This window comes from Euprymna scolopes, chromosome 46 (assembly GCF_053919585.1).
Source record: "Euprymna scolopes isolate OS-2025 chromosome 46, ASM5391958v1, whole genome shotgun sequence".
NCBI classification, from domain to species: Eukaryota; Metazoa; Mollusca; class Cephalopoda; order Sepiida; family Sepiolidae; genus Euprymna; species Euprymna scolopes.
The window spans coordinates 68,405,346-68,416,538 of NC_136527.1; positions in this window are offsets into that span (position 1 = coordinate 68,405,346).

Consider the following 11,193-nt stretch of genomic DNA (forward strand, 5'->3'; position numbering starts at 1 on the left):
GATCAAATTGTAGTATCTGTTCTTCAGATGCTAAACTTCAATTTCTTGTTCTGTTAGCGGAGGAGAAATCATTCACGACTGAGACAATTTTTATTTTTTGTTCCTTTTCTCCACATTAAAAAAAACGACCCTAGTATCTAACTGTCCTGTGGGGAGGCATTGTAAATAGGACTATAATTGTTTACAGTTAATTTAAATGTATTTTAATCGATACATTTTATACAAATGTTAAATTTTATGCTATTTTTACTTATTATCACCTACTTTGAAAATTGAACTTTTAACTTGCTGAAAAATCAGGGAATACATTACATAAAGAATATATTAAGTTTTTTTTTTTTAATTTAAAGAAACAATATATACATTTTAAAGCAAATGATGACCCTTAACTATAAAACCCTTGTATAATTACTTCAATATTTAGAAGAAAGTACCTATTTCGCATGTGAACATAGCGTAAAATTAACATATTTTCGGTCGACTGCCAAAGCAAATAGTGATTTGTGTGCATTTAAAAAGAATTGATTTTTAAGAGAGAAATTTTATTTACGCTTCTTGGGGTTCGGTAGAAAGTAGTGTGGGGACGATTAATCGGAGTCTAAATAGGGAATCAGAAAAATCGGAACGTTAAGATATTGAAATCTGTAGCGGAAAACTAATTTACGATTCCGAAGCAGTTTTCTTTAAAAATAAAAGTGTTAAACTTTATTTGACATTGTTGGCACTGAAGATAAAATGATGAACATTGGTTTTAAGTACCTAGTGATATTAAAATCTATATTCATAATAACATAAAACACGATGTAAATTTATTTTACTTGTGAAAAACAAATATATATATATATATATATATATATATATATATATATATATATATATATATATATATATATATATATATGTTGGCTTTTTCCCCCGGTCATTGACAAACCTGACAAAAAAGCCTTAATGAATTAATGGACTTCGAGGTTTTTCACTTGCACGTTTGAAAATTTTGGCGCCAGCTTACTTTGATTTCGGCATCTGTCTGTTAGTAGTGTTTACTTGTCATAAAAAGTATTCGATATGCTGATAAAAGTACATAAACTTAAATCAAGTAATGAAGGATTCATGATTGTAAATGAAGCAATTTTATCAGTTAAGTTTATATTCTTTCCGCCGATAACAATGACGCAAATATACAGATGGAGACTGAAAATTTGTCTGACAACAAAAATGTAAGTGCATATTTTTTTAATTGAAAATATATTTTATTAATGTTTTTCTTATATTTCGTTTCATATTTAACTTTATTTTCATGAAAATATAAAAGTTAATTGCGTATTTTTTTAAATTGAAAATATATTTTATTAACACGTTTTTCTTATATTTCCTTTCATATTTAACTTTTATATTTTCAGAAAAATATAAACGTTAAGTGGATTATTTTACTATATAAAATATTATTGTTGTAGTCGTATATGAAAGTCTTCAAAAAACCTTCTAATCAAAAGTGAAATTACGTATGAACATCCTGAAAATTTGTCGTGGAAGAAAAAACAAATTCTTTTCGATTTAGAGTTTCACTAGGTGTATCAGAATTTTTGTAGGAATTTTTGACAGCCCTAACACGAAACTGCGAATAAAATGTAAGACACTCGTAATTTCTTTTAAAAGTGGGTTGCTTATTTAATTCATGGATTATACTTAAAAAAGAAACTTCTTTTTTTTCTTTTTTTTTTACATAGGATTAACCACTTATCAAGGCCCGAAGACCACTCAGGGATAAGGTTTATTGCGTGTACAGTAATCAATGAGATAGTATTGCAGTAATAATTAGAATTAGGGGTTTTGATAGAGTGTCTTACTTAAGGAGGCGGTTTGTCAGGAGTTTGTTTATGTTGGACTTGTAGACGTCCAAGTTGTAGTCAAGTGGGAAACAGGCAAGCGGAAAAGAGTTCCACAGGCGTGCAGTTCTAAGAAAGAAGCTTTGCTCATGAAATCTACGTTTGGATTAGGCACAGATAAAGAGTGGGGAAAATTATTGACAGTAGTTTCAGCCAGACCGGTGTTTCTCGTAAAAGATTGGCGAGGAGGGGGGACGAGGGATTGGAGCTCAGACGAGCACCTGCCATGGAAATAACAATAAAACAAAGACAAGCTCGCAACGTCTCCTCTGTGGGAGAGAGGTTGCAGGGAAGAGAAAGTGGCATCTCCCACTAAACCACGAAGTCTATTTTGTACTCTGTCAAAGAAGGATAGGCTGTTTTAGCAGCTCCTGCCCAGATGTGGCAACAGTACTCCATCTTTGGACGTACTTGGCTTTTATACAGATAGAGAATTGCATCAGTAGTGAGATATCTTCTGGAGCGATAGAAGGATCCCACAATTTTCCCAGTGTCCCGGCAACAGATTTGATGTACGTGTTCAATTTCAGATCAGGAGTAAAGGTCAAACCCAGAAGCTTGTCAAAACATGGAGCCTCCCCAAGACGAGAGCTATCTATTTCAATTGATGCCAGATGGGGATCAGAGCGTTGATGATGTAAAGATAGAAGCTTGGTTTTGGATGCATTAAAAGTGACCAGCCACCTTTTCCCCACTGTACCACGCGCTCAAGATTAGAGGAGAGAGAATTAGAGAGAATTTGTCATTTACGGCCTTTGATGTGTTGCCATAGATGGTCGTGTCATCAGCATAGATATCAACGAATGATTTAAGTATGTGTTTTGGGAGATCATTGATGTAGATCAGGAAGAGAGTTGGGCTCAGGATGAACCCCTGGAGGACTCTAGCATTAATACTGTGGGCCTTTGATTTCTTCCCATCAACCACTACCCTTATGAGCCTATCAGAGAGAAATGATTTAATGATTGAGAAAACATTTCCAGTAATACCGTAGCTGAAAATCTTGTGAAGTAGGCTCTTATGCCATACCTTGCCTAAAACCTTCGATATGTCAAGAGCAATTGCCCTGGAAAAGAAACCTTTGTCAAGAGATTCACTAATCCTATGTGATATAACCATTAGCATATCTGCTGTAGATATTGCAGAACGGAAACCATATTGCATGTCGCTAAGAAGGTTGTTTCTTTTGAGGTGGTTGACTACTCCTTTATTCAATATGGATTCCAACAACTTACTCATGACACTCAGGAGACTTATTGGTCTGTACTCAGAGGGAGATGACTTTTCACCTAAATTCTTAAATACAGGGTATACTGATGAGATTTTCCAGGGTGTTGGAGAGCACTTCTCCTGAAGGCGACACTTAAACACTTTGTAAGTATGGGGGTAAGTTCTGGTTGGAGCTTTTTCAGCACTGTAACTGGAATGCCGTAAGGGCCAGTTGCTTTACTGGAATCAATGTTCTTGATTAGCTTGGCGACCTCACGCACAGATATCTGTATGTTCCATAGCGTGTTGTCTGTTATAGGAGGAAATACAGGGAGTTGATGGCCATTGTCGCATAGGGTAGAAGTAGCTGCAAAGTTCTTGGCAAATAGTCTGGCCTTGTCTGATGCTGACGTGATGACCTCAGGTCCATTGATGATAGTTGGGATAGAACGCACGCTTCTGTTCAAGATGCTGTTTGCTATTTGCCAGAACTGGTGGGAACCAAGCCGCTGCTCAGCTACTTTGGATTTAACAGACTGAGCATATAACTCTCTTGCATGTTTTATTAATCTTTTACAGTGGTTGCTGGCAGTCCTGAAAGCAGCTTTAGTCTCAGTACATCTATTACGTTGGTAGCTATGGAAAAAGTGATTTCTGTGCGCGATGGCAGCAGCACATTCAGGGGAGAACCATGGCTGGTAGTTAGGTTTTTGTTGGATTTTTTTGCTGGTATGAATCGGTCTATGCCTACAATTAACTATTCGGTCAGGTCTGATACTATAGAGGACACATCCTTTTTAAACATGGAATGCAGAGGTAGGTCAGATATGAATGTACGGAAGCTATCCCAGTCAGCCATAGAGTATCGATATACAGTACGGTGGAGAGGTACGTCTGAAGAAAAAGTAATAGAAATATGTTTTTCTTTAAAAAAAAAAAACAGTAATGAAATGAAATGAATTTTACGAGTTCAGTATTTTTCAATTTTTAAACTTTAAAAATCTATCAAAATTTTTCTATTGATTATATTTTTACGATATTTTCAGGGTCAATGTGAAATTTTATGCTCTTTTCAATAAACCTCATATAATATTTTAGACAAACTTTTTTTTTTAACTTCCGCCCTCCCCATTTTTAAATGTCTATTAAAAATTAAATAATTAAAGTTACTCATCAAAGTTTTATATCACAAATTGAATAGAAAAGATCAATAAATAATATATTTAAATTTAAAACAAAAAAGAAGTGTTTTTTTAGAAATTTACCTGTAAAGTCCGAAGTTGAAAAACCTTTTTTTTTTTAAATGAAACCTTGGTCCTTGCTCCTTTAATTGAAAAAAAAATTAGGGTTTGAATTTCATTTTTCCAGTAGTTATAAGCTTGGAAAGACAGGTGGGTGGGTCGAATTATTCAATATTTTCACAAAGTTTCTGACACACCTAGAGTTTCACATATAAATTTAACGTAAGAGATGACCCGATTTCTGAGCTATTCTAATCTTTTAGGGCAGTTTTCTGGATATTTGGGGGGGGCGGTAACGTCACTATTAACTTTTTAAAATGATTGAATTTGATTTTACCGTCATTCCAGTCAGACTTGGGGTTAGCGGTAAAGAATGAAATTCATAGAAGAAACTCAACCCCCCTCCCCTAGTCCAAATTCTAAAATATTTTTTCCGTTTTTTTTTTTTTTTTTAGAATGTCCAGTCACACATAATCACCTAAAAAGTAGAAACTCATTTTAGAATGCAATTATTTAGTTACGGAGGTTGTAGCGGTGCCCGGAAAACTCGTCCATTTTTGCCGTTCCATTATTGAATAAATATCGATTGAAAACATATGAACGTTCTTACAAGAGATTGTTTTTAAAAGAGTACACACCGCAAACTATTTTTTAAAATTTGTTTACCGTTTTAAAAAGAAAAAATTGAGTTTTCTAAGTGTTCGTTATCTATCTAGCTTGTCATGTTTTAGTGGTTTCATTTATTTTAAAGCGTTTATTGTTAAAAACAAGTAGTGTCGAGTGTTACGCGAGAACAAAAAAATGTCCGCCGTGAGAGGATGGCATCTTGGGAGTTTCGATAATAGCACAAAAATTTAAGGGTTTGTATTACTACACACAGAGATATGAAAAAGTTTTTAAAAATATAACAATTAAATATTAGCAAAAGACAAGAAAAATTAATTCTCTACCTAACTGCGTAAGTTTTTAGTAGTTTTTTTATTTCATGTAAAATGTTTATTCGGTTTGAAAAAGAGAATAAGAAAAGCTGGCCACGATGTTTTTGAATACTCAATAATCACTTAAAAATAAGAAATAAAACAAAATGATGGTAAAACCCCACCCAATAAATATTACAGTGACATTTATTAGGTCGTTTTCTACTACAATTTTGATAACTTTTTCGAATCCATATATTAAAATGGACCCGAAATATGTTACACATTTCAAAAACAAAAAAAAAATTGTTAACCAGTTTTTGTAGAAAATATCCATTGATGTCAGCCTATTGCTACGAATTGTTAATAGGGGCATGTAAGCGAGAAAAACTTAAGTAGAAATCAAGGAGACATTTCCTACAAGAGAACCGTATGTTTTAAAATAAATATTTATACTCATTTGTTGTTATTTGTCTGTGTTACAGACCGATCGACTGTGTATATTTTTCAGATAAATGTTACAACAGAACACCGATCACTCCAATTTGTTTTATAGTTTTAGAGGTATTCGAGGTCGCTGACAACGGATCTGATAATCAAACCCGTCGCAAATTTACCGTTTGCATTGTATGAACCCCCTGACCCTGGGACTATCTTCGCCATTTCGCCGCCTTCAGTAATTATTTTCTTATAGTGAAAAGAATCTTTAGCAGACATTTGGAATAAGAAAGTTTTAAAAAAATGTGGTTCATTTGTATGCGTGTGTGTGTGTGTGCGTGTGTGTGTGTGTGCGTGTGTGTGTTACAAAGTTTTTGATACTTTTTAATTGATCTAAACAAAAATTAAGTTTTCATAAGCGGTTTGCTAAAAATATGTTTTTCGTTCTTTTTTTAGGGAGGGGGCGGTACTCTATTATAACATTTGTGTAGTTTAACAGGCGCTTCTACAGTTTAATTAACCGTCCTTCCATAAGTAACGCGTCGACATTTACCGATTAAAATACCGTTTAACCTTTTACAAAAATTCGATTTATATTTGGGAGAGGGTGTAAGGGCGGAGTAGTGGTGGCGGCCGCGGTCTCCCCAATGTAAACAGAATTTTTGTGAAATGTTAAACGGTATTCTACTCGGAAAAACGGTATATTAGATTGCAGAAGCACCTGTTAAACCACATAAGTTATTTAATTGAATACCGCCCCCCTCAAAAAGAACGAAAGACATCACCTGTTAAACTACACAAGTTATATAATTCAATACAACCCACTCATTTCCCCCTCCAAAAAAATGTTTTTGTAAACTCGTGAAAACTTTTTTTTAGATCAATTAAAAAGCATTAAAAACTACATAACACACCAAAAAATGAATCATATTTTTTTGAAAACTTATTTCAAAATGTTCGCTAAAGATTCCTCCGCGATGTGATAAGTCAATTCTACGCGAGTGCGCACGTATCATGTAAGAAAACACTACTGAAGGCAGTGAAATGGCGTAAAATAGTTCCAGGATCCTGGGGTCATACCATACAAACGGTAAATCTGTGACATTTTTGATCTTCAGATTCGTAGTTAGCGACCTGGACCCCCCCCCAAAAAAAAACAACAACAACAAAAAAATTAGAGTGGTCGGTGTTCTGTTGTAGCGTAAGGTAACATTTACCACTTTTGGAAGTCCCCCTCGAAAAAAAAAAAAAAAAGTAAATTAATGTCGGCATCCAATTTAGAATTAATTCTAAGTATAATTTCCGATAATTTGAACTATTTTAAATTTAATACGGTCAGTGAGCAAAACTTTGTTTCATCTGATCGTAACTTTATTATTATTATTAGGAGCAAAGTGTAGTATCTGTTCTGATACTACAGTTCACCTTTTCTGTCCTCGATCAGTGGAGGAGAAATCCTTCTTTACTGAGAATTTTTATTTTTGTTCTCATCCACAGTGTCTCCACACACACACACACACACACACACACACACACACACACACACACGACCTTGTGTCTTACTCTGCCCTCGTGGAGAGGCAAGTGAATAGGAACATGGAAATATTAAAAACTGAAAGAAGGAAAAGTTATATTTGCTTATAGTTTTTTTTTTAACAAAGCATAAAACCAACAAAAAAAAAGTAAAGAATCATTAAGAAAAAACGAATCAATAAAGAAATTTAACGTAAACTATTACCTTTTATCAAGAATCTTTTTAATTAAATTTTTTGTTGTTGTTTAACGTTTTGTTTTTTGAGAGATCTACTTTTTAAAGTCTCCCCTCCCTAAATTATATTTAAAAATATTAACATTTATTTGCATTTGGGGGGTGGGGCCTCTTTTTGAAACTAAATCTCCCTTAGTATTTTCTTTAATTCTCTATTTTTGAGTGATTATCAAGACCCCTAAGATGTGATTCCCTCATGTCAGACATTATTTCTCGTTCTCACGCAACACTCCACGCTAATTGTTTGTTTATCTAAATAATAACAAAAATATTATGCAGTCTGTAGTCTCGTTTTTGAACTGAATAAACATTTTAAACTAAGTGAAACCACTAACAACTTACCAAATTAGGTAGAAAACGATTTTGTCTGTTTAAAAACAACAGTAAACAATTGATTTTATTTAATTATTTGGACTATTATCCTAATCTTCCAGTTGTTTTTCTACGACGTTTCGGCAAATTATACCTCTGGCCTTCGTCAGGTTAACCGCAACGGAATAGGAATGCCAAATCCTGTTGCAGGCCAGAGGTATAATTGGCCGAAACGTCGTAAATAAACAAGTAGAAGATAAGGATAATAGTCCAAATAATTAAATAAAATCAATTATACAAATTTACTCATCTCCAAAATAATTTATAAATAAATAAATAATTCAAGAATATAACAGTAAAACAAGTAAAAAATATATTTGTTTTAATACTATGTGTGGGAATAGTTTCTTTTAAAAACAATATCTCCTTCAATAACAGCCTTTAAATGGGGGTTCCATCGATATTTATTCAGTCAATGACGAGTTTTCCATTGGCGAGTTTCCTCATGGCACCGTATTTTGTATAGAAATGATCGGTGAGATACAAAAAAAAAGAAAAAAAAGAAAAAGGAACATGTCTATCATTTATAGATTGTTTCACAAATTTATTCAAAAGAAGAAAAAAAAAACTGTCGCAAAGAAATTGTTAGTTGATTTTTTAATACGAAATTTGGTATAATATATTTATATCTTAAAATCATTGTTCTCTGAAATACATATTCAAATATCGAACCATTAAACAAACTTAAATCGACACCATTTAATGAAATCATTCGATAGCGACGGCGCTCGCCGCTGGTCTCGTTTGCTATAGTTGGGTTTTCTTCGGCCGCTTTTGTTATTAGAATCGGAATCGTAGGGAATCGGAAAATTAGAACGGAATCGGTTATTGTATCGGAATCGGGGAATAAATTAGAATCGTCCCATCCTTAGTAAAAAGACAACCGTACGTTTACATTGCTACAAACCCTAAGTCTGGATGGCACCCAAATAAAATAAGTCTCTTAACCAAAATCAGAACATCACCCTCTATATTTAAAAAATAAGTATTTACTGTTTTAATAAAAGAAAAGAAATTTGGACGATCTAAGCTTCATCCTCCGTATGTTTTAAATAAGGACTAAAACATAAATTAATACAAAACAATACAATATACAACGTTTTCGTAAGATATTTTCATGTTGTACATTTTTTACAACGAAACATTTTTTAAATACATTTTGTTAAAAAGTAAAATTAACCGAAGAGATATATTTTGAAAATTTAATAAAATCATAACAAATTAGAGAATAAAATGTGATAATATGGAAAAGTTTAAAAAACATATTTACAAAATATTAAACTAATTAAAATAATATTATACTTACTTTTATCCAAGCTTATTTCGATTTGTTTGTGGGGGTGGATACTTCGTCGGTTTTGCTTGCTGCAAATGACATGATTAAGTGAATATCGTGGAGTTTATATTGGAATAGTTGGCGCATGCCCAACTGGTAAAAAAAAAAGAGAGACATGTTTAAATATTAAGGAAAATCATTTATAATTATTTTCCACTGAGAAAGTTGCATGTAAACCAAATTAACCAAATGGCTGCAAGATATTAAAAAAAAGAACAGAGTAACCAGTAAAAAGCTAAATCGTTATAAGACCTAATTCCTGAAGAATTTATGTAAAAATTTACTCTCTATCCATAATTTCGCTTTGGGATGGTAATTACCATTCACACTTAACGTTATTGGTAAGGCAAGTCATTTTCCAGCTTTAGTTTCTATTTAAAACAAAGAGTTTGCCTAATATCAAACTTCCATGGCAAGTGCTTCTCTGAGCTCCAATCCCTGGTACCCTCTCGCCAATCTTTCACGAAAAACACCCGTCTAGCTGAAACCACTGTCAAAAATTTCCCCACTCTTTATCTGTGCCAAAACCAAAACGTAGATTCCATGAACAAAGTTTCTTTCTTAGAAGTGCACGCCTGTGGAACTCTCTTCCTTTTGCCTGTTTCCCACCTGACTACAACTTGGATGTTTTCAAGTACAACATAAACAAATTCCTGACAAACCGCCCCCTTAAGTAAGACACTATCAAATCTCAACACTAACGTACTGTACACGCAATAGTGAATTCGGGTGTTGATAAGTGGTGACCACCTTAAAAAAAACAACTTTTTTCTTCATAGTCACAATGATTCGAAATGTAGTTCTGCTTCCTGCTCACGTCTATCCCATTTATCTTTCTTAGAGTCTTTCGCCGTCAAGGTGAGAAAATAATTCAAATGATATGAACTTTAATAATATTTATACATGCTAAGTTTGTGAAACAATTTTAAACTAAGTAACCCTAGGTTTTAACGAACACACAAGCCCGCAATAAATCCATATTTTGTATGAAAAAAAAAACAACCAAAAGGATAAAATAAATTAGATTTGAACAAAACTAATACATTTTTATTTCGATTTAATTTTTTTAAATAAAATAAAATTATTACATATCACAGAGTTATAAAAAGATTAAATGAATTTTATGTTACTAACAAATTAAAGACAAAATAAATCGTACATTTTATTAGTACGACGCCATTTGCATTTTGCAAATTCAATTGAAATAATATAAAGTTTTACATAAAAATTTCATTAAGCAAGAACATAGAGACAAGCATTTTAAACATTAAATTTTGTAAAAAAAAGGGGGGGGGAATAAGATTATGTATTAGTTTGCAGTGTGTTCCCTGACCTTCGTAGGGCCATTGTTGTGCGCACAAGCTCGAGTGTACTTCTGCTGCGTGCTTATTCATTCAACAGTGCCCACCATATATAATGAAAGGAATTACATTTCTTAATATCTCGAAAACTGTTTGTTTGCGGAAAACTTAAATGCGATATTTGTTTTCAGCATACCCAAAACCGGTAAAAGTTGTCATTTTAAAGGTGATTTTGACAGTGGAAAGTAAGTAAAATAAAAGTATCGACACAATTATATATATATATATATATATATATATATATATATATATATATATATATATATATATATATATATATATATGCATATAAAAATGGTAAATCAAAGATACGGATTTGATAGTACATTTGTCAGTGGTTCAAGTACTGAACAAATCATACAACTAGAGAAATACTAGTGTTATTTTATATCAACTGACTTACTAATTTGTGGGTGAATAATTTAGAGACAAGCATAATACATAACTTATTTGAGAGATGGTGAACCACATTCCGACCAGATAAAGTTGGAACGACATGTAACTTATTTGGAAGACGGTGTAGCAGACCAAATAGAACTTTTTTCTTTCACGAATCAATGCCTCTCCCCTTTGCCATTTGGCCACATATTGACCAATCAGGGGTGCGGCGCACCGATCCTTTCTATCCTCTAAGCAAATCGGCCAGCATCCGGTTTGAAGGATAA